Raw genomic sequence first — 24276 nt, 5'->3', positions numbered from 1 at the left:
TGTTGCCAAAAACGGACCCATTTTGTTGCCAAAATCGGGGGGTACCAAAATTGAAGCATGCCAAAAACAGAGCATGCTAAAAACGGAATCCTACTGTAATACTGTTTCATATGGTATGCCCTCTTCAACATCTAATCCAATTTCTCTCGCCGTTCCCTTACGGTACCTATAGGGATCTGCACAAAAATCATTCCCTCTCTTTTGCTCCTCCATGAAATTTGTAAACAACAAGGCCAGTAAACGTCAAAATGCCATGCAAAATAAAAACAGTGCAGAGCCCCATTCATATAGTATTCATCAAGGCGGCTTCAGCTCCTCCTGGCTACAGAATAAAATCCACACATCTTGGTATTCATTGCTTTCTTCTCCATTAGGCATTTCACGGCGAAATTCTCTCTCTTTCAACAAAACTTGAAAACAATGGTGCCAGTACCTGTCAACTTTAACAGGTACTGGCACCGTTGTATTCAGATATCCCGAAGGAGGGAAAGAGAGCGATTTTCTGATGACGTCACCGTGCAATGGTTCCTCTTACTTCGAGCAAAATAGACCGATATGCCGGTAAACAAATTTAAAAAAAAAACTTATTACTTATTATCCTTATTGAAAAGTTTTATTGCCCTTAAAAGCATAACTGTCCAATATGGAATTAGTGAGCAAAGTTTGATTTCTCATACAAACTCTCATAATTTTCTAGTACATTTCTGCGTGCCATATTCATTTGGCATCACCGCACTTATAATAGACCATTTCCGTCAGATCTAACCCCCAGTTTTTGTATTTTTCTTCGAAAGACAATCATTTTTAATGACTACTAACGCTTTCAGATTTTGTTTATATGCACTCCCGATTTTCTTACAAATTTTTGAAAACATGGATACTCACCACATTTTGAAAAATAATTCGAGATGCGGCACAGTTTGTTCAACCCTATGGGTATCAGCGGGGTGATTTTGCAACAGTTTTTCGATTCCACCCCTGCATTGGGATGCTTGTTTACATTTTAAAACGTCAAATCAGGTGCGCGCTCAAACTGACCGTGATCCCGGTCAGGGCGCCCCAAACAGGAGCGCCACCGAAACTACGCATACAAACGTTTTTAAACCAGGTTGGAACTGGCGCAACCTGTTCTGAATCACAGTTCTAACTCCAACCCGATTGAAGTCTTCCTTTAGGAAAATATATATTCCTCCACAGATTCAAAATTCAAAACCACCCCCTAATAACAAATCTCTAATCCACCCAGCAGTTACGGTACCGCTAGTTCTATTAGAGGCTATTTTTTACTATTCATGCCGACAAATACCTTAATCAATCTGTTGGCTGTTGATCCGGAAGATTTCCGCCTTAAGGCAGCAAGAGCCGCGCAAATTTTGAGCGGCTGTTGCTGCCTCTAGGCGGGAATCTTCCGGCATATTCAATCCCTTCAATCCTCGTCGGCACAAAGCAGAGAGATCAGGCATCTGTCGACTACAATCCTTGCGTTACAGAACCGTGTAGTGTTCGCCGGGTGCGGTCATAACCGGCCGAAGCGGTGAAGGTGGTTTCCGCGGTGATTACGGAGACTTCAGGAGCCGTGAAGGAAGGAGGGAGCGAAACCGCAACGGAGCCCATTATGATGAATGAAAACATAAACAAAAATCATCTGGTCATGCCAGCTGATCGTAAATTCACCACAACGTGGTGGCAAAACCATAGGGAAAAAGGGGGTCTGCATTTTTTCGAGGTAAAACAAATTGTAGGGGACCGAGGGGTGCACTAACGTGCCGCAAGTTTTTCATTGTTTTCTTACAGTTAAAGGCTCCAAAACATATCAGTTCCTTAAGAAAGTTTGTTCAGTAAATTGACAGAAAGCATATAAGCCAATAAAAAATTTTCACGGAAATGGTCTATTCATTTCGCTTCTATTGATTAGCAAAAAAAAAATCAGCATAATTTTCGTTTTGCTATTATGCCATTATTGTTCAATATGACACTTCACCAACTTCATATTTTTCCCCAACATTTTCAAACAAAGTGTGTAAATTTTTATATGCATCGTGAAGTATATGTGTTGATTCGAAAATCCATATGGGACAGTTACGCTTTTAAAGGCAGTTTAGTTGTTAATAAGAAGCTCTGGGTTTTCGTAGCCTTTTGGGAATAGTTTAACAGAAAAAAAGAGGATGACACCAAGTTCTGATGCAACCAGTACCCTAATTTTTCGTTTCTCTCATTTCCTGATCAGTTTATAAATAATAAAATGCGCGCTCTCATTGACTTAACTCTTTGTGAGTCCGAATTGCGTGATGTTTTTAAACAAATCAATTTCTTGAGATGTTTCTGAGGAGACCAAACAATTAGTGAATCAAAATCGGTCAACGACAATTGAGTAATACGACATGCACTATACTACGGATACGCGTAATGTCACAATATATGTATCTAAAAACTGGACGCAGTGGCGGATCCGAATAGGTTTAAAAAATCCTCGAATTTCAGTAAATATGGCGCCAACTTGAAGTCAAACTAGTTAACTTGTATAATTAATACAGTGATCATGGCAACATTGGATAATTTGGTATGTTGCCAAAATCGATCGATTTGTTTTTACTAAAATTTGTATTACCGGAATAATGATCACAAATTAAATTTAATCGAAACATTGAGTTCTACATGATAATTGTGCTACTTTTCTCCGAACGCCAGTTCCCTGAATATGTAGTACTTTTTCTCGAACGCCATTACCCCGAATGACTTATTTTCCTGAAAAGAGAGGTAGTTTAAACATAATTTTTTTTTTGGATATTATTGAAATTTTCCATTTTAAAAGGCAAATGTTGCAAGTTTTATATTTTTGAAACAACTTTTTTTTATTTACCCTTTCTCCAACAGGCATAAAACTTCCTCATCTTTTCAATTTAACAATTCCAATAACAGTAAGATTTTCATATTCACCTCCAGTGAGTATACACTCCTTGAAGGATTGTTGAGAATTGTTAAACATGTTTAAGAAAAATTTCTTTGTGATTTTTTATCTAGTTGATATGTGGTTCATTGATCACCCATTTAAACAATGATAGATGAAATTAAAAATTTCATTACTTACTAAATTCGTGGCCCCTGAGGCCAAACTCGTAAAATTCGTTTTCTTTTCGATTTATTTAAAAATTAAAAATACCTTGATCCGCGGAATATGCCTAAAGGTAGGTAGTGCCGTTCCTAAGAAAATTCTACACTATTCATAGTTATTCATCAATTTTGCTCAATTGAAAATACTTATGAAAATATTGATGACAGAATCGTTTTCAGCGATGCCATTTTTAGTAAACATCACAAGGGTTTACTAAAAATGGCATCGCCGGAAACGATTCTGTCGACAATATTTGCATTTCAAAACTCATATGACTCATCATGAAAATCATTATTTCGAAAAGTTGAAAAAAATTTGACATGAATAAAAATCAATTTTTAAAAAGTCCGAATTTATGTCCATGAATATAAAAAAGAGAACCACTATTCATGCATTGAAAACATTCCATCAATAAATGTTCTTTCGAACTCCTTACTGGGAGGGACGCTCCGATCAATTTTACACCGATCAATGTTACTTCGTTTTACGGTACTGTACTGCCGTGAGTCGCAAGTCAGTCCCATCTGCATTTTCGTCGAAATTGAGTTGAGCTCAGTTTTCAACAATTCTTCCAATGCTCTTTCAGATGCACTTATGAGATAATATGATTTGTTCAGAAAAAATGATAAAAAAACCGCAGGTCAAATTGTCTCATACTGAAAAGTAATCGCATATCAGTCTTACAACAGATTTTCGCACCCCCCCTTTCTCGGAAAGATATTGTAGTAAAAAGCAAATTGTGAAAGTTTCATTATGATTTGAACATGTTCCAATCCAGTGGAATTTTTTGAATATTCGTATGTAAAACAAATTTGGAAACTTCTCATTTTCTGAATGCCTACTTTTTACAGATGGAACTGACTTGCGATTCACGGCAGTATAGTAATATTCAGTGACATGATGGTGAACTAAAACGAACAATAAGCAATCAAAAAAGAGGTATCTAAATTTAAAACTAAAAAGAACAATAAGCAATCAAAAGAAAGAGGTATTGGTCATCCTCGACTATACATACGTTGCCAAAAATACAGCGACATTTGTCAGTTGTGAGAAAGCTATTCACCAAAATGGCATCCGGCAGAGAGCATCATATGCCAGAAAACCATTTGCCAGAATGGACCATTCTCTAGATTTCGTTTAAATTTATTCTCAGATAAATCAAGTTTGCAACTGTAGGAGAAATATCAGAGCCAGAGCGTAATCAAATTTTGTGAGATTATTTTTGTTGGTATAATCAAAAAAGTAAAGTCTCTTGGAGATCATATCCAGTTGACTTAGTGAACAAGCTTCGAATATCCGTGTTGTGTATTGTGACTTCTTGGGCATTCAAAGGTCAACATCAACGTATGTAACTTTATAATATAGGGCCTTCCATAGCCGAGTGGTTAGAGTCCACGGCTACAAAGCAAAGCCATGCTGAAGGTGTCTGGGTTCGATTCCCTATCGGTCCTGGATCTTTTCGTAATGGAAATTTTCCTCGACTTCCCTAGGCATAGAGAGTATCATCGCACCTGCCACCAGGGATGAGAAAAGTACTGGAGCAAACATTTACCGCCTCTACATTTACATCTTTCTACACGACCATCAAAATCCAAAGCAAACCATGACGGTTCAAAACAAAAAATGTCACGGCTCTTCAAAAAATGTAATCTTCTTCTTCCTAACGTTTTTCAACCCCGAATGCGAAATGACTCGAGCACAGTGGTGACACGATTTTTGCGGTTTTCGGGGTTTTGCATTTTTGCTCGATAAAGGCAGTATGAAATTGAACTTGTTTATATGTATCGTAACGGAATGATTGTGGTCTTTCTGTTAGAGCTAATAGATTTCAATTAGTTGAAAACACAAGCGAAATATTAGCGATTGAATGATTTAACACTTTTTTCAATCATTCAGCTTGGAATGGCTGCCCGAAAATGGTCATACACTGATAAAAAATACCTAGTAATGTCAACCATCACTGCATATTTAACTTTACCATGCCACAGTATGGTAACAACAAACACGTATTATTTGATTTTTACCACATTATAGTAATCATTACTATGGCTTAACGCCAATTCAAATGGTAAATTTAACTACATATTTTAGTCAGCCATCCATACAAAAACTGTCAGTTCCAAGTTTAAAGTTCGTGCACGACTTCATAATTATAAAAGAATTGAAAATAAGGTACTTTCTTCAAATTGTTACTTTAGAAGCTCGAAATTCAATTATTTGATTTTAGAGGACGGAGCAAGCCAACTGAAGCAACTGGAGAACGATAGAGGAGACTAATCCACACCGACAATAACGCCACCCTTCCACCACCGGTTCAACTAGCTTCATCTGGGACCAACCGGAAGAGGTGGAATGGAATGCGAGGGCTGCGGGACATCACCGCGTCGAACGATAGACATCTGCTGCCGGAGTTCGGCAATGAGATCCACAGATTCCCGTCCGGAGGGTGAAAGCGCAGAGATGAGATTACCGCCTGATGAGCTGAAGTGCATGTTAGATCCCCTTGTTTGGGATCGCAGCTGCTAGCGGTCTACATTTTCATGAATTCACCGGGACTAACCGGAGGAGGTGAAATGGTTTCAGGCGGTTCCGGAGGTTCTCACGATGCATAGTTGTTGAGGTTGGCTACTGGTGGCCAGAGTGATGTTGGCGCTATCACTCTGGCCACCAGTAGCCAACCTCAATAGCGATGCATCGAGAGAACCTCCGGAACCGCCTGAAACCATTTCACCTCCTCCGGTTAGTCCCGGTGAATTCATGAAAATGTAGACCGCTAGCAGCTGCGGTCCCAAACAAGGGGATCTAACATGCACTTCAGCTCATCAGGCGGTAATCTCATCTCTGCGCTTTCACCCTCCGGACGGGAATCTGTGGATTCCATTGCCGAACTCCTGCAGCAGATGATTATCGTTCGACGCGGTGATGTCCCGCAGCCCTCGCTGCTGCAACAGCATCAGATGCAAATCCAGTTGGAACGGCAGCAAGTTACGGTGTAAGCTGTGACTCTCGCTTTGTTGATAGCACCTTATTTTACATCATTCAGCAATCGATTTTATTTTATTTGATGAAACTGTTATTCCTCCCCATGTAACAATAAAAAATAAATTACAAAATACAAAATTTACCAATGTAAACAAACCAACTAAATTGCATATATCATACAACTACAAACAGGGGTTGCTTTTACTAAATCCATATAATCATTATTACCAGCAACATGGTAAATTTTACTACGACGGAACTCACATAGTAAATTTCACGATGGTATAGTCACGCCAATAATAAAACATGTTCTGTTGAAATCAAGTGGTAAAAATGTTTTAATTTCACCCTCGACATGGTTGGCGTCGAAAACAAAGTACATGCTGGTTGGCGGAACTGAGCGCGACAGGGCCCGCCTAGGAAGCAGTGTTACGATAGACGGGGATACCTTCGAGGTGGTGGACGAGTTCGTCTACCTCGGATCCTTGTTGACGGCTGACAACAATGTTAGTCGGGAAATACGAAGGCGCATCATCAGCGGAAGTCGTGCCTACTATGGGCTCCAGAAGAAACTGCGGTCAAGAAAGATTCACCCCCGCACCAAATGCACGATGTACAAAACGCTCATAAGACCGGTAGTCCTCTATGGGCATGAGGCGTGGACTATGCTCGAGGAGGACTTGCAAGCTCTTGGGGTTTTCGAACGCCGAGTGCTAAGGACGATCTTCGGCGGCGTGCAGGAGAACGGCGTGTGGAGGCGAAGGATGAACCACGAGCTCGCTCAACTCTACGGCGAACCCAGTATCGTGAAGGTAGCTAAAGCTGGAAGGATACGCTGGGCAGGGCATGTTGCAAGAATGCCGGACAATAACCCTGTAAAGATGGTGTTCGCCACGAATCCGGTCGGAACAAGAAGGCGTGGGGCGCAGCGAGCTAGGTGGATTGACCAGGTACACCAGGACCTGGAGAGCGTGGGTCACAGTCGAGGATGGAGAGAAGCGGCCATGAACCGAGGGAATTGGCGAAATATTGTTGGCGAGGCTTTATCAAGATAATTGATGTAAAGCCAAATAAGTAAGTAAGTATGGTTGGCGTTACAATGCTTTTCCTTTCAGTGTAGTGGAGAGACAAAAACAGTCAAGCAGTGTGTGAACCGTTGGCAGCGCAACGCCTGATGGTATTGATGCTGCTGCTGCTTTGTGTTTTGGTGGAATGGCAGAATCGATGAACTGTGGTGAATTGTGGTCACAGTTCCCAAGACTGCCTGCCACACGATATACGAATGCGAAAATGGCAACATTGGCAATGAAAGCTCTCAGTTAATAACTGTGAAAGTGCTCATAAGAACACTAAGCTGAGAAGCAGGCTCTGTCCCAGTGAGGGCGTTAATGCCAAGAAGAGGGAGAACTTTATAATATGAATTGACCAGACAGCGCTCAATCCGGAGGGAACGTTGAACTAGAAAGAAGAAGAACACACAATAGAATGACAATTTCATTCACTTAAAGCTGCTCCACTATATAAAGACTTAATATTCAGCATGTTGGATAATAAAGCAAGGTTTTTTTTTTTCAATATAAGTTGTACAGCGAATTATACTTTGGAAGATTTCACAATTAGATTATCCCTTTGTATATCATAAGCTGTTCTTCGAAGTTTTGTTGTTTCTTAACGACTAATTCATTAGATAGGGAAAGTGTACCAGTTATGACAATAGTGGTTCCCTATTTGGCCATATATGTTTTCCTAAAATCTATCACATTTTGAATATTTTTGAATGTTTAAATAACAAGATGAATTTGAAATCATACTACTTAAACACACAAAATGATTAAACAATTCAAGATAATCAAATTATCACGTATGGCGAAATAGGGAACCATTATGTCCATGACTGGTACACCTACCCTATTTACGAGATTTCAATATACGTTGAAATTATTTGTGTCACCTGTTCAATAAAGTAATTAATGCCTCCAAGCAAAAACCAAAATTTGCATTTACTATAACAACTTTTAGAAACTTTCAGGGAAATAAGACAGTTGTATAATTTATTAGAACATCATATTTTCAAGAATGGATAATTCTTATTGGCCCAAACCATATCAAGTCACAAAATGCAATGACTCTTTTATAAACAATTTTTCATGTACAGAAATTTAGGTGACCAATATTACTAAAAACCGATTATGATATTTTTGCCCGAACGTCATTCCCTCGAGTGCCATTCCCCCGAATGTCAAACTGTTCATTGAAAAGCACCACTCGCATAGAAATTACCTGGTAATTGTTCGAAAAATTTTGTACAATACAATATTTCTGTAAAGAAAAGCTCGTGGTTAAAGAAAATGCAATTTTCTGGAAGCGAAAAATAAGAGGTGTATAATAACAGTGATATGTTGTTTCCACTATGTGCACTAGCAGAAAGCTTAAAATAGGAAAAGCGAGATTTTTGGCGCACTATTAGTTGAATTCAGTGCTCTTGAAGATGTGGATAGGGGCACAAGTCGACTATTGAGACGACCATCTTTGGAATCCGGATGTTTCACCATAAATTAATTGATCTAAATCGAGAAGAAAAACAATTCAGAAGAATGGTACTGTCTGGCAAATGATTATCTGGTAAACAATTCATTCTGATGAATGTTTATCTGACAGATGTCATTTTAGCGAATTCCTGCCGAATGGTTTTCTGGAAAATATCGCACAATCAATTTAATGGTATTGAGCAATGAATAACGAATTTGTCTTATTTCAAAACTAATCACAGTAAATCTGTTGATTCGTCTATAAGAAATACTTTGGAACAATAAAAAAGTGTGTAGCCATAAACAAACAGTAAAGTTGACAAAATCGAACGGTAAGGTTACCAAAATTGAACCGTGCCGAAATCGAACTGGCACTGTACTTGATACATGAATGATTACACTTTTGCAGACACCCTTTCCTCAGAAATATTTCATGGATTTAAAAATGCTTTCAATATATTTTAATCTTCTGATAATACGCATTGTATTGAGTAGTTATTACATTACTATTTATATAAATGTAATTATTTTATTTTGTTAGGAAAATTGTTGCGACACATGAAATTTACCTGATCGACGTCACTGATTTTCAGTGATGTTTCTTCATTGAATTTTTGCGATTTTTTATCATCCTTATGGTATTGCATATCCTGAAGCTATCAATCCATCATCAGTAATGTTCAGTTAGCGGGTGATTTTTCCTCATGGACTGCAAAATATTCTTACATTTTACTAATGTTGACCAATTTTCACTTTCTATTTTTCTTGACACAGGTTTTTTCACTTCGCTACATCCACACGTTATTTGACAGCAGCCACTGCACATTAATTTTTCTAGCTTGCTTAGTTTTTTTTCGATGTGGTATTGATTATGATTATAATATATGAATTGTTAAATAAACGTTTCACGCTAAATTCGACATAAATTTACACTTTTTCACATTTTTCTATATTTGGTGAATAGAACCAAGATACTCACGAAAACCTTCCCACGATAATACTGTTATACCGTCCGAAGATGAGGATACACTAAGATAAGAAATGCAAAAGTATATCACAGTGAATATAACGAGAGATATAGGAAAATGTGAGAGTAGGACATCCAACGTGAATTTTTATAAAATATTCTCTGATATGTAGGATTAGTTTCATTTCAATTTTTCAATTGCCAATTCTACTACAAATGGATTATCACTGAAGTTGGTCTTGTTAACCATCACTTAATAGACGTCCTGCTTTTCTTCATTTTGAATAAATCATCCGAAATATTGTAAAGGGTTTTATTTTTCATCACAGAGTCTTCTTCAGAACAATGAGCACTACAAGTTCTCTCCATCTTCACTGCAACAATTGTGCTTGTGAGAAAATTGGATTGCAAAAGAAAAAAATAAATGTATTCTCACATATGTTCTGGACTGCAAATGTTGTTTTAGATTATTCTATCAAACACTGCGATGATTTTCTGACCAACTATTTTAAACATACATTTGATTACTATCTCGTAAACCGCAAGGTTTTGAAGCGACGAAGTGGAAATTCACCTTTTTTCATTCAGAATGCCGCGTTATTGTGCGCAGAATCCTATCCAGCGATCCTGTTTTGGATTTTATACAGCTGCTGTTTGATACTGACAAATCGGTATGTTTTTATCGTCCTTTCTCTCTTTTTTTGAAGTGAGAGCCCAAAGTGCGGCATATTCTACACTTTATTATAAATTTGCTTCGGAGGAGCAACATTGCTAGTTGACATGCTTATTATCTATGCATAGTTCGAGCGGGATACAATTTCTTTCTACATATTTACATATATATGTTTAATGCTAACGTGGCATGCTGCATCACTGTAACTGTAATAATTCATCTCGCGATTTCATAGTTATAAAAATCCGATGGTTTTGCATTGGCGCTGTTGATATTGGATGATATTCTATCCTATTTGCTGCAAGTAACCCGAACAAAGGCGGATAACAGGATGATATCACCACGGACGGGCTCTATGACACTATCCCGAACGTCACTACCCCGAATGCCGTTACCCCGAATGCATAACATTTTGAGACTTATTCTAATTATAAGGTAGGGAGATAATTGTACGATTCTTTATGAGTACACTAAAACCTCGATTTACGAAGTCTTTTTTTACGCTACCTCAATTTAAGTCACTTTTTTACGAAGTAAACTCAATTTAAGTCACTTTTTTTACGCAGTGCGTAAATTGAGTTTTGACAATTCTGTGGGGAATTATTGACCTCCGGTTGGGGAAAACCGTTGGAAACCTATACAATATGGGTATTTTCGGAATGGGCACGAAGAGGGGATGACGAAAATCGATGTCCGACGCCATTTTGGAATCCAAGATGGCGACCTCTGGTTTGGGAAAACCGTTGGAAACCCATACAATATGGGTATTTTCGGAATGGGCACGACGAGGGGATGACGAAAATCGATATCCGACGCCATTTTGGAATCCAAGATGGCGCCCTCTGGTTTGGGAAAACCGTTGGAAACCCATACGATATGGGTATTTTCGGAATGGGCACGACGAGGGGATGATGAAAATCGATGTCCGACGCCATTTTGGAATCCAAGATGGCACCCTCTGGTTTGGAAAAACCGTTGGAAACCCATACAATATGAGTATTTTCGGAATGGGCACGACGAGGGGATGACGAAAATCGATGTCCGACGCCATTTTGGAATCCAAGATGGCGACCTCTGGTTTGGGAAAACCGTTGGAAACCCATACAATATGGGTATTTTCGGAATGGGCACGACGAGGGGATGATGAAAATCGATGTCCGACGCCATTTTGGAATCCAAGATGGCGACCTCTGGTTTGGGAAAACCGTTGGAAACCCATACAATATGGGTATTTTCGGAATGGGCACGACGAGGGGATGACGAAAATCGATGTCCAACGCCATTTTGGAATCCAAGATGGCGACCTACGTTTGGAGAATATTGTTGACGAAAATCGATGTCTGACGCCATTTTTAAATTCAATTCACCAAAACCTCAATCAACGAAGCCTGTTTTTACGCAAAATTCAATTAACGTCACTTGTTTAATGAAGTAAATTCATGAACATCAGTACATTGATCCATTTGCTTATATTAAGGCGAAGTATTCCGTCATTGAAATTTGTACTGGGCATCGATGATTGTGGCCAATTCGTCTCACGATTGCGAATTAAAGAAAATAACTTGGTTTTGCACTGACATTGCCTAAAATGTATCAGCATACTTTCTATATGTAAGTGCAAGCAGTGATACTTTTATGAATCAATATTACTTAAGATGACTGAGATTTAACACTTTGAAATTGCAATCTGCAAAATCATCACGGCTACCAAAACGAATAACGGGCTACTTAGCCTTAAGAGTTTAGATTTTATGCTATAAATAAGTATCATCAATGTACAACTACTTAAGTTTGTAGATACTCAGGCCTATATATCGAGTCCTCGGAAGTACAAAAACATCGACACAACTCAATACAACACTTCGTTTGCTAATATGGACAGTAAGAGGCCTTTGCAATATTGAAGAACTATCTATTGATGATTGGTTACGCTTGTATATCCTAATGCCCATATTCGATAGAGATCTTAGATGACCAAGGACATCCGCACACATTCATACAATACACCGTTTATTTACAGGAATGGTGAGGGGCCTTTGGAGTATTTGAAAACTATCTTCTAATCACTTATTATGGCCGTAGATCCAAAGGCTTTTATTCAATGGAGTCCTTGGAGCACCAAAAACATCCGTATAAATCAATAAATTATTTCGTTGACTTAAATGAATGGTTAAGAGACTGTTCTATATTAACAAACTACCCATAGACCATTGATCACGTTTGTAGATTCAAAGGCCTATATATAATGAAGTCCTTGGAGGATCTAGGATATCGGTACATATTATAACAAAACTCATTTCAGTGCTACATATAGATAAGGACCTGTGCCATATCAAAAAAGCATCTATTGATAATTGGTTACGCTTGTAGATCCTACGACCTATATTCGATATAGATCTTGGAAGACCTAGGACATCGGCACAAATTATTACAATACACCGTTTACTCACATGAACGGTTAGGGGCCTGTGGAGTATTTGAAAAGTAACCTCAAATCTCTTATTATTGGCGTCGATCCTAGGGCCTATATTCAATGGAGTCCTTGGAGGACCTAGAAAATCCGCACAAATTATTACAATACACTGTTTACTCACATGAATGGTTAGGGGCCTGTGGAGTGTTTGAAAAGTAACCTCTAATCTCTTATTACGGTCGTGGATCCCAAGGCCTATATTCAATGAAGTCCTTGGAGAATCTAGGACATCGACACAAATTATAACAATAAACTGTTTATTCACATGAATGGTTAGGGGCCTGTGGAGTATTTGAAAACTAACTTCTAATCTCTTATTACGGTCGTAGATCCTAAGGCCTATATTCAATGGAGTCCTTGGAGGACCTAGGGCATCCGCACAAATTATTATAATATACCGTTTACTCACATGAATGGTTAGGGACCTGTGGAGTATTTGAAAAGTAACCTCTAATCTCTTATTACGGTTGTAGATCCCAAGGCCTATATTCAATGGAATCCTTGGAGGACCTAGGACATTGGCACAAATTATAAAAATACTCATTTTACTACTATGAATAGATAAGAGCCTGTGCCATATCAAAAAAACATCAAAGGATCGCTAAATATGCCAGTTCATTGCAGGTATATATTCCAGGAAGTTTTTGGATGAACTAGAACACCTGTTGTACTCACTTAATTACCAAAACATGGATCTGACAATACAAACGCTTCTTAAAAATTAACAATCTTCTAGGGTGCTGTATTGTGAGACATTCTTCTACATAGAAATGATAAATAGATCTCCATTAACTCATGTAGAATCATATACCTAAACTCCAAAGTGTTCTTGGAAGACCTTAACTTGCACACATTTTAGCCTGATTTAGAACCCAATGTATTAATAATATGTTAATGGTGCAAAAAGAGCATATTTTTTCTAAATCATATATATTAACTTCATACAATTAGACTCCAAACGGCAAAACCTCGTTTTACGAACTGAGCTCCCTCGTTTTACGCACTGATTCAATTTACGCACCAACTCAATTTACGCACCCCCGATCTAGTTCGTAAATTGAGGTTATAGTGTATCAAATAAGTTTGGCTTAACAATTTATTTTTCAAATATTAGAAGATAAAAATAGACTAAATTTTCAGCAAATATCTTCTTCTTCTTTCTGGCGTTACGTCCCCAATGGGACTGAGCCTGCTTCTCAGCTTAGTGTTCTTATGAGCACTTCCACAGTTATTAACTGAGAGCTTACTATGCCAATGACCATTTTTTTGCATGTGTATATCGTGTGGCAGGTACGATGATACTATATGCCCTGGGAAGTCGAGAAAATTTTCAACCCGAAAAGATCCTCGACCGGTGGGATTCGAACCCACGACCCTCAGCTTGGTCATGCTGAATAGCTGCGCGTTTACCGCTACGGCTATCTGGGTCCCTTTTCAGTAAATATGTTTTACATATTAAGTTTCGCTTGTATTTGTCCTTAAAATTTGATGAGATTCACACCGCCACACTGCAATGTTCTGAAGAACAGCGTATATCGAAAAGAAGGGTGAATTTATTATGAAAAAGATAGCTACAGTCAGTGACATAAGTTAGTAACCAAATGCTGTTTTTCCATACAAATGCTGAGGTTTGGGGTGCTGTATCTCAGCTTTTGGTAGTACACTTTCGTCCCGTACACTCGTACAAAGTAAATATGATCAATCCGCAGCAGCTGTCAAATCAACATTTGTTATCATAAGTTAATTCGCATAAGATCACAGGTTAGTTCGGTAGACAATAGTTTCGCGACATCTTATAAGTGAAATTTTACTCATACAAAGTCTCCAGGTGATTTCGTTATACGTACATTTTGGTTGTCTGGGTAAATAAAAAAGTCTCTCGGTTACTTACTTTTGTCTTTGAACAACCCTCTGAAACTCCATGGAAAATGACTGCAATGTAATAATTCCTTTACAGGCAAAACTTCAAGTTATTTGTAGTTTGTCATCCAAATTTCAGCCAATTTGGACTACCAGAAGCTAAGATACAGCACCCCAAACATGAGCATTTTGTATGGAAAAACAGCATTTGGTTACTAACTTATGTCACTGACTCTATATTATGCACAGAATTAGGATGTAGTAAAGTCTTGTTTTGGACGCTGCTACCCGCTTTCATCATTGCATGGATACCTCGAAAAATCAATTTTCGGTTAAATGCATTTTCAAACGATTGACCGAACTTACAATATTAGTGACTAGCTTATCCAACGAAAACTTGAAAGAACAGCCTTGATATTTAAGAAAGAAGGGCCAATTTCTAGTGAAATACTTGCAGCTATGACCTGAATAATCACTTGAACATCGTGATGCTACGGTACAGCCTAAATTCATAGGAAAGGAAGGGTATGGATTCGAATTCTTCCGGTGGCGGATCTCACTGCATTGAAAATTGACATCCCTGGGCATGCACAATTATGGGAAATTGAGACGGGAAGCTCTCAGTCAATAAAAGGCATATTTTATTAAAAGCCCATTCTGATGAGCCCAATTTGATAACGATGAAAAATGTTGTGGGTGGTTGTCTTCAAAATGTTACAGCTCATACAAAGTTTGTAAAATTCCCATACAAATAGCACAGACAAACAGACGTAACAGCTAGAACAATTATCAATTTCAAACATAGTCACGTGCATATTTACGCCCAATGCAATTATCAATTTCAAACATAGTCACGTGAATATTTACGCCAACCACGAACTAGGTGGCGGTAGTGAGCAAACGTCAAACTCGAACAAAAGTGATGCGAGCGCCACGAGTGGCCCGTCGGCCAACTACCAAGTATTAGAATTGGGCGCTATTCTGCTGTGCGATGAAAATAATCAGAGTGTTATGTCTGTTTGTCTGTGCAAATAGTGTTAAGAGAGGTTGAGTGGGTGCCAAAAACAGCAATTTTGGGCGTTGCGGAATTTGTGAATGAACTGTTAAACTATCAATCTTTTATAACAATATGGTCAAAATGTTTTGCCAGCAAAACTAGATACTGCACTGTATCTCATACTATTCGGGGTAATGGCTCATTCAGGGTACTGGTGTTCGAGGTAATGACCCATTCGGGGTAATGGCTTTCGGAATAGTGACTCATTTGGGCGTTCGGGGTAATGGGATGAAGCCCCAAGGCGACTTTGATATCACGTTGATTATTATCCATATTTATCATTCTAATGTTTTGTTATCAGTGATAGAGTAAAGTGGGGCAAAAGTTCGAGTGGGGTAAGAGTTTCTTTTTAAGATTTCTAGCTCAATTCAAAACAAATCTTATAAATTTTATTGTGGTTCGAATGCTATTCAAGTAAGAGACTTTTACTCCAAATATCATAAAAATCGATTGAGATTTGAAAAAGTTATGGCTATTTGTTGTTTTTCGACGTGAATACTGTAATTTTTGGTCAAACTTTCGTTGCATGGAACCAATTGAAGATAAAATCTTTATCAATATTTTATGTAAGGGCGTTTCTAGGCCTATCATGAGGTTGCTTTGAAGTGTATTAGATTTTGCATAAATGCTTGGAAACAATTTTTGGCCCATAGTGGGGCAAAAGTTCGAATCAGCGGGGCAAAAGTTCGACCCTTGTATAAAATCACGGAAAAATTTGCAAATTACCTAAAATCCACATTGAATCTTCAAATTTAGTTATATTTATCTGATCGTGTGAAAACTGTCACCAAAATTTCACATTTCCATTTAGTTTTGCGAAAAACTGCTTTTTTGAGTGTATTACAATTAACCCGGTTTTGGGCATTTTTTTTTATGAAAATTTAATGTGTATTTTTCGGCAAACTTAAGTTTACGGCTGGTGTAAAGTATGCCTGTCGTAAAAAGATTGTTATTTTGGGTTTTAGCCAGCGAACTTTTGCCCCACACTTGATTCGAACTCTTGCCCCACCGGTGGGGCAAAAGTTCGAATAAGACAATCAATTTTGAAACTGTTATAACTAAAAATGGGTAAATATTTTGACACAAGTTTGTTCAGCAAAATTATAGCCAATATGTTGAAGGTTCACTGTATGGTATTTGTTTTGTTTTAACTACTATTATTTTCCTGGAAACTTTGATTATACCACTAAGGTCGAACTTTTGCCCCACCTTACTCTAATAGAATGATAACAAAGTTTGTAGTCAATGTTTAAAATTGACCGAGTTGAGAGACAACACAGTATCTTCTTATTAGGCATTTCACGGTGAAATTCTCTCTTTTTCGCTCTTCAACAAAACTTGAAAACAATGGTGTTATTACCTGTCAACTTTGACAAAGAAAATAAAAACACACAGCTCTTTTATTTGCAAAATAAAAAGGCTATGAATTTTAATTTTCTTTGATTTGTTGTTTTAAAAGGAGAAAACTGGTTTATCATTTTTGACTTTTGTACCATATTTACCTGGGCATTAATGTAGCACATTGTCTCAACCCAGTTAGGATTACTTTGCTAAATTTACAATGAGTTTTTTGATCAAGCAATGTTCCGTAATTGAGGCATTCCTTAGCCTAGCGGTAATGTTTACGGCTACAAAGCAAAGCCATGTTGAAGATGTTTGGGTTCGATTCCCGGTCGGTCCAGGATTTTTTTAATAGAAGTTTCTTTGACTTCCTTAGGCTTCCTTGCCTGCCACATGATATACGAATGCGAAAATGGAAACTTAGCAAGGAAAGCTCTCGGTTGATAACTGTGGAAGTGCTCATACAGCCATTCCATGAAAACCGATCTAGTGGGTCACCGAATTCCGTGAAAATTAGCTATTTTGCTCTTTTTTGACCGGAAAAAAATCGTTTTTTTTGTGTTCTGAAAGCCTTGGGACCAAAGGGGCTATTGGTTCTAATTTTTTCTTGAAAGTTCAGAAAATTTTACGTTCACTGTCCAATTTTCAACGATGTATGTTTTTTTTAGTTTTTGAGATATATATGTTTCAAAACAAAAAATCAGTTATTTTTTACCGGCACACACTGTAGGTCTCAGCGCATTGGATTTTTTATTTAAAAAAAAATTATAAGTTTTGAACAGCTCAACATGAACATGAACATTTTTTACATAAAGAAATGTAAAAATTTCAAAAAAATATATCTCAAAAACTAAAAAGTATACATCGCTGAAAATTTGACAGTGAACGTAACGTAAGTAAAAATTAGAACAAAAATAGCCTCTTTAGTCCCGAGGCCTTCAAAACACGAAAAACGTAAATTTTTGGATTGTTCTTTCATGTGAAAAACCAATTTTTGTGATGTTTTTTATTTCTCTAAAAAAGTCAAAACCTTTAGCTTTCATTTCATTCAAGAAAATTGAAAATCGGTCAAGCGGTTAAAAATTTTCCAAAGTCGCGATTTTTCTGGTTACCCTATTTCGGAAATGGTCACCCTAATAAAAAACAAAAACACGTGTATCCTTATTTCGGATAAGTAATAAAATAGCAAATTTTCACGGAATTAGGTGACCCACTAGATCGATATTTCATGGAATAGCTGCATAAGAACAATGAGCTGAGAAGAATGATCTGTCCCAGAGTAACTCGGTACTTGTTACTTACAATAATTGTGATGACACTACGTCCTTTATACGTCTTTAGGCCATGGCTGCTTGCCACCAGTTTCTCGATCATCCCATACTTCCAAGATCCTGATCCACTTGGTCATACCACCTTGCTCGTTGTGGCCCTATTCGTCTTGTATCGGCCGGATTCGAGGTGAACACCATTTTTGCGGGATTGATGCCCAGCATTCTCACAACCTACCCTTCCAGCTTTAGCGAGCTCCATACGCCATACTCCTCCATACGCCGTTCTCACATACTCCGTCAAAGATCGTCCCAAGCACACGTCCTCCACACTCCTAGCGCTTGCGGGTCCTCTTCGAGCATTGCCCACGTCTTATGCCCGTAGAGGACTACCGGTCTTATCAGCGTCTTATACATGGTACAGAACTTGGTCTTTGTCAGTTTTCATATTTCTGGGTTGAAAATGTCCTAGGTTTGTCTGGTCATTGAGTATCAAGCAACTTTTGTTAAAAAAAATGTTGTTCAACAATCCTTGTTTTTTATTCAATCGCAAAAATTGCCCATGCCCGATCTTATTGTTTATGAAAACTATCCGACCCTTATTGCATGCCATAAAAAATCAAGGAGTTCATGATCAAACTTTTTATAAAATAAACTAAATAAATAAATTAATAAAATAAACCGTACATTAAGTTGCCTTTCCTTACCTCTTTCATCTTATAAATAAAGATATCCACAGAGAAATCAGACTACACAAAAAATAGGCTCTTTTAACTCAAATTTGAGTAAACTGAATTTAGTTTTTACCAATGGTTGGGTTGTTTTGCTTCTCTCGCAACAGCATCGTTGTAAAAAACAAAGAGAGACGCAATGACCCAGCGTCGAATGTCCGGGGAATAAACCAAATTCGATTGACCGAAAGGTATTTGGCAAATGAAACAGTCGTAATTTATTTTTTCGATTACCTGAATTTGACCAAATAAATTTATTCCCACAGTTACGACATTTACTTGGGCCTTAATCAAGAACGAAACCTATGTCCATTTTAGCGATCTTTCCTCTATACAATTCACATCTTATCGGCACCAGTGGACGCAGTTTATTGTTGTCCATTCTTGAGACGCACAAGTATAATAAAATAAATAAACAATCATGTAGGTCAAGATCAATCGCCTGGTTCGTATAGCTGCATAAGTAAGATGACCGTAAAAGCTTAATCATCCTTCACAGCGTACCATATACCAACGAGACAACTTTTTTGTTTCATAGATCCCCTGTTTATGTAGTAAAAGCTGATTTGCAAAAATGATTAAATTTTGAATTTCGTTTCTTTTGCTTCGCTTACATATTTTCATGTGTCTGCAGTATTTTGTAATTTTTGTAGATAATGATGATCACCATCATATTTTAATTTTAGTCATTTTTGAAAATCAATGCAAGCCACGACTTTCCATTTCAGGTTCCATAAGTTGGCCATAACAGATTCTGGGACTCCAGGACTCAGCACTAGACAGAATTTTATTGAGAAATAATCAAAAACATCTACAGTTATTTGGCACATTTTTAATGATTTTTTTAAAAGTGGTCATCGCATAGATGCATAGATAACACTGCGGAACACGTTTTTTGTCTCCAGTACCAAAATACAGCTATTTACACAATTAAGGGATGCTGAATCCATTGTCGTTTTCAAAAACATCATAGCACGTCTAGTTTTTGAAAAAATGGCTGTTGACAGAATTTGACTATTTTATCCAACTTGCAGGCAAGTTTGCCTGCTTGCATGACAATTTATTTGCTTAATTTGACACATAATTCAAACTTCATGTGTATAACAATAATTATCTACAAAGTTTATAGTACTTCCGATGCTCACAAGTTATTTTTTGATGGTTTAGACAAATATTGTATTTTGCCATATAAGAAAAACGAAGAATTATGTATGGAGACTGCAAACATGTTGAAAAAAATCGATTTATTCTTAATTTAATCGTGAAATTCCAACCAAATTAAAGTTACAGTCATATTTTGCATGCTTGGTGCATTAGATCACGAAAAATTGTTCAATCATACTTAAAAAAATTATGTAAACATCAATGAAACCAGTAGCTTATACAACTTTGGCGACCTGTAGCTGATAAATTTGACGTGCTGGAACATTTCTGAGAACGGCATCAGATTCAGCAAACCCCAAATCCACTGGAGATACATAATTTGATCCTCGAGACACGCAAAAATGTAATTTTTGTTACGCTGTGTAATTCATCTAGGATTCTCAAAGGAAAATAGGACATATTTTAGCTCGAAAGGACAATACTTGCATGCACAGACAACAACGACTTGTAAAAAATTGTCATAGAATAGGATCCTCAAATGTTTAATGAAATCTTGTTTTAATTTAATAACACAAAAGAGCATGTTACTGTAACGATTTTAGCAATTTTTCCCGATCAAATAACGGCTATATCATATTTAAATTTCAATTTAAAAATTCCGTCCATAAATGAACCTTGGCACTTTTGATCATGTTTGACGTTCGCTTAGTCGGCAAAAACGCCACAGGGGTTTATCAGTTTTAACACTGGGGTTGTTTCTATCTGACATTTCGGAAGGGACACGAAAAACAAAATACACTCAAATTTTGAGTTTAAGCCAAGGGGTGTGACAAATTCTTAAATAAATCTAAAAAAAAGTTTTTTGAACTTAAACACACGAAAAACATCAAAAAATTGAGTAAACATGTGTTTTTGGCCTAAACTTGAGCGTTTGGCACTAAAATTGTGACAGGCCTTTAGGACCCTATTCTGCAAATTGATGTTGCCGATGGTTTGGTTCTACCAAAAATTTAAATTGATCTCTACTCCAGAAGCCGTGGGAACCGTATGATGTCCAAGGCAACTTGGTATCTAGTAGGGTCCTGATCAACTAACCGGTTATTTTGCTACCATTTGCATTACTTTTTGTATCAATAACTATGTTTCACAATTTGAAACAACTACTTTTCGCAACAACTATCCTAAAATGTACTTAGTTTTGATGGTACATAGAAAAATGTCAGAACGCTTAGAAACTGTGATTTTCTGCCTTCAAATGGTTATGCAACCCCGAATGCGGAAAGGCTCGCGCACAGTTGTGACACGATTCTTACGGTTTTTGCGGTTTTTAGATGTTTGCTCGGTAAAGCAGCATAAAATTGAACTTGTTTATATCAGGTTCATATGTAACGCCACGGAATGATTATGCTCTTGCTGTTAGCGCTAATAGATTTCAATTAATTAGAAACACAAGCGAAATATTAGCGATTGATTAATTAACATTTTTTCACTCATTCACCTCGGGATGGCTGTCCGAAAACGATCATCTTGCAGAGACAAAAACATTCAAGCAGTGTATGATCCGTTGGCAGCGTGGTGCTTTCTGTTTTGGATGACTGGCAGAATCGATGAACGGTGGTAAAATGTGGTCACAGGGTGGTAGGTCATTTGGCATAAAGTCGTTTGGCATAAAGCCGTTTGGCATAAAGTCGTTTGGCATAATGGTCATTTGGCATAAAGTCGTTTGGCATAATGGTCGTTTGGCATAATAGTCGTTTGGCATAATAAGTCTGAAACCAAGAATTTTTCAATTTTCCGTTTTAACGTTTCTATTGAATCTTTATGATGACATTAGGCTTGTTTTGGAGTCAATTGATACAAAATCTACACTACTATGACACTTTATTCAACAATCATTCACTCTTGAATAAATTTAAGCATATTAGGAAAGTTATTGCCAATAGTATTTTATTTTTTATCCAGAAATTTTCCTTCTTTCAAATATTAATTCTTTTTTTAGCTTCGCTATTGGAACAAATTTTTTGCACTGAAGATTTTTATATATTTAGCACAAATTTACCCAAGTCGAGTCTAGTACACGACACTGAAGACGGCCTTACAGTTGAGGTCGAAATACGCGTATCTATCAAAGGATACAAACTCTAGTGGAATTAAATGGTATAGTACTAAATTCGGTTTTTTCATCTACTTCTTTTAATTGTTTTTTTTTAATATGATGTAACCATAAATATAGGTATATAGGGTTTTTAGCACTCATAATTGTCGTAGCTTCATATATTTCAGGGTGGTGAACGAACTGGCCATCTAATATGCACCCTTCTTTATTTAGTTGGCGATTCTTTCGAGTTTTACTGTCATCAGCATTTTTGCCAACATGTGTATAGCCGAGAATGACAGAATACTTCTTTCTTTTGACTGTTCATCGTTCTTTCTCGTCACTACTTTTCGGGGAAACCAGTCATTGAGAGAAATGGCATTCCAGGAAAAGTAGCACAATCACTTCGATAGTTCTGAACGCACTAATTTTTGGCGTCCATTCATTAGTTTAGTAGTTAATTTAGGTTTAGTAGTCAATTTTGCCTTCTTTTAAAAAAGGCTGTTCTTTATATTTATACTGTTTTAAACTTTATTATTTAGTAAAGCTAAATGTGACCCATTTTTATATTTTGCTGTTTTATCAATTCTTGCCAGATGTGTTGTTAGGATGATAATTACTTTAGAACCTGCCAATATTCAACATATACTTTTTTGGGACAAACGCGTGATCTCCTTCCGAGATATGCTGGAAAAAATATTATTTCAGTCACTAATTTTTCGATCGACGATATTTTCGATGTACACTTCCAAAATTAGAATTTATATTGAACCGTTGAAAAGTTTTGCCACAAATATTTTCTTTTAAAGATGTGTTGTTCATTTGAGCTATGCTGTGAAAAGATTTTTTTGCGTTAGAGCCTCAAACATTTTAAACGGAAAATAATCTGCTCTCGTATATAGGCTATTTTTACATTAAGTCGCATTGATAGATCTTTGGATTACAGCATTTGATATTTTGCAAAAATAATCCATTCTTTAATCAAGTAATTTTTATCGAGTGTTACGTCCAAACTGGGACAGAGCTTGATCTGCAGCGAAACATTCTATGAGCGTTCCCTTGATAAATAATTGCGAACTTTCTTTGCCAATTTATATATGTCATAATATATACTCTTTTCAAACATGTTCTGATTAAACAAATAATGTTTATTTTCAGTCAAATATAAGTTTTTCTAGTTGTCTATAAAACAAATGCAAAAAAGTGACATTTAATACTTTTGATAGCATGGATGATACACTGCCGGCTAAGAAATTCGCCATATGGTATTCACTGAATGCTTTTAAGCAAATGTTTTGAGTAATTTATTATTTTTAAGGTATGCTCTAAATGCCGATTTATCAATTTATATGAATGAATAGAGTGTGGTGGTTGTTTGCCACTGCTTAGTACGAAAAAGGTTCAATGGAATTACCTAACTCGCTTACAGTTGTGTTCATGCAGGGCTTACGTGTTTTTGTGAAAAATTGTTGGAAAAAAATATAAATACTTAGAAAACACTTCATAGTCATTTGGTATCTAGGAGTTTTCCGTCAACAAAATTGTAACATAAAGTTTGCCGGAATAGTTTTTGGTAATAACCTGATTAGACTAATTTTATTTCCGGTACAAATCAACAACGGTTCGTGAGATTTGAGAAGCAACTTCCATGCTACAACTTTCATTTATGCTGTCATAGTCAAGTTATTTATCAAACTTATATCACACTGTAAATTTATGATCACACTAGTTGTCCCTGAAAACTTTTCACTGCCTTAAATGAAACAATGGCAAATGATTGGCAATGAAATTTTTGTCTTTTCCCAAAACACTCGTCATGCAGTGTGTCTAAGGGGACCATCTTTAATTTTTGAATTTAATTTTGAATATTTACCATAACGATGAGATTTTTGTTCTGAAGCTTTGAAAAAAGTAATAATAGTTCAGTAAAAGTTCAGTGTATTAGTAGAAAACAAAATAATGAACTAATTTGCAAAATGTGATGATTCCTTTTTGGAAATATTTACTTGGCTTGATGTCGAAAAATGTATATTGAACGATTTATAAGGGCGAATTGATTTTTTCGAAGCAAAAGTGCATATTTCA

The 24276-nt window shown here is 36.9% G+C and overlaps 1 protein-coding gene across 1 annotated transcript in view; it reads right to left on the bottom strand.

The window, feature by feature from the left end:
- LOC110678654 (teneurin-a-like) overlaps positions 1-10198 on the bottom strand; it is a 159146-nt gene extending 148948 nt beyond the window's left edge. The window contains exons 1-2 of the mRNA XM_021851803.1: positions 10108-10198; positions 9192-9651 (exon numbers count right to left, since the gene is read on the bottom strand). The gene's annotated coding sequence lies outside the window, so the exon portion shown is untranslated. The remainder of the gene's footprint in view (positions 1-9191; positions 9652-10107) is intronic.
- Between the last annotated feature and the right edge of the window lie 14078 nt (positions 10199-24276).

Source organism: Aedes aegypti, chromosome 1, assembly GCF_002204515.2.
Source record: "Aedes aegypti strain LVP_AGWG chromosome 1, AaegL5.0 Primary Assembly, whole genome shotgun sequence".
In the NCBI taxonomy this organism is placed as follows: domain Eukaryota; kingdom Metazoa; phylum Arthropoda; class Insecta; order Diptera; family Culicidae; genus Aedes; species Aedes aegypti.
The sequence above is the reverse complement of the archived record's forward strand: the minus strand, read 5'-3'. Positions and strand labels throughout refer to the sequence as shown.